This window comes from Grammomys surdaster, unplaced genomic scaffold (assembly GCF_004785775.1).
Source record: "Grammomys surdaster isolate TR1022 unplaced genomic scaffold, NIH_TR_1.0 123970, whole genome shotgun sequence".
Classification (NCBI taxonomy): Eukaryota; Metazoa; Chordata; class Mammalia; order Rodentia; family Muridae; genus Grammomys; species Grammomys surdaster.
The window spans coordinates 192,169-193,606 of record NW_021619089.1 but is presented as its reverse complement, the minus strand read 5'-3'; positions in this window follow the sequence as shown (position 1 = coordinate 193,606).

The window sequence follows — 1,438 nt, the reverse complement described above, 5'->3', positions numbered from 1 at the left end:
CCATATACAGTTAACAACCACAGATACTATTGTGGATGCCAAGAAGTGCTGACAGGGGCCTGATATATCTTAGTCTCCTTAGAGGCTCTGCCACAGCCTGACAAATATAGAGGTGGATGCTCGCAGCCAACCACTGGACTGAGCACAGGGTCTCCAATGGAGGATTTAGAGCAAGGACTGAAGGAGTTGAAGGTGTTTGCAACCCCATAGGAAGAAAGACAATATCAACCAACCAGACCTCCCAGGGACTAATCCACCAACCAAAGGGTACACATGGAGCAACCCATGGTTCCAGCCACATGTAGCAGAGAATGGCCTTGTCAGGCATCAATGGGAGGAGAGTCCATTGGTCCTATGAAGACTCGATGCCCCCGTGTAGGGGAATGCCAGACCAGGGAGCTAGAACTGGCTGGGTAGGTGGGGAAGCACTCTCATAGAAACAGGGGGAGAAAAAACCTGGGAAGAGGATAACACTTGAAATGTAAATAAAGAAAATACCCAATAAGAGAAAAGAAAAAAGGATGTTGTAAACAGACTTAAAATTATCAATTTTTTGATTATTTTCATAAATATTAATATTACTAGTATAAATAAGTATAAATAGACTTAGATTGCATAGGGCATAATACTCAAGTCAAAAGTTTTGGGTAGCAAAGTAAAAATCCTTGTGCCAATATTGTATTCTTTTCCTTCAAGATGTTGTTCAGAAGTATACTGAAGATCCCTAAAACAATACATGTGATTATCATTATTCCTGATTGCCATGGTTGTTTGGATGAGAATGTACTCCAGAAATTCGATTATTTGAAAATGTTGGACTGTAAGATTCAACCCAAGGGACGCACTCCCACAGAGACACAAACGGACAGGACTCACTACAATCATAGGACGCTTGGTTTGATAAAACTACTGCACTAGGACTCTTTCGCATGCAGGCAAATGAGTCCTGAAAAAGAGCTGAGTACAGTATTTATGGGTACAGGACAGTTCACAAGGGCAAACCACAAAGTCTCACCTTTCTGAGTTCGGTCCCTAGGTGACTCAGATTATGACAAGGAGTGTCCTCCATCTGCCCAGGTTTATTATGTTAAGGGCTCAGTTTCCTAATTCCTGGAATGTATCTGCTCTGGGCTCTTCTTACCAGAAGATGGATTCCCTTCCCTGTGGTCTGGGGAATGTTAATTGGCCTCTCCCTTCCTCCTCTGAATGTTAAACCAGCAAGTGTCCTCTGACTAAGTAATGTGCCCCTCCTGGGATGTGACCAGGGACAGTGGGATTCTTTTTAAACCAAGACCCAAAAATCCTACATTTAGACCCAAAAGTCTTACATTCCCTCCTTTTTCTTGTGGGTGATTCCAATCCTGAAATCACAAGTCATCATTTACTTTGGGTGGATGCACCCTTAACCCCACCCTCTAAGGCTGCATCTAGGATGCAG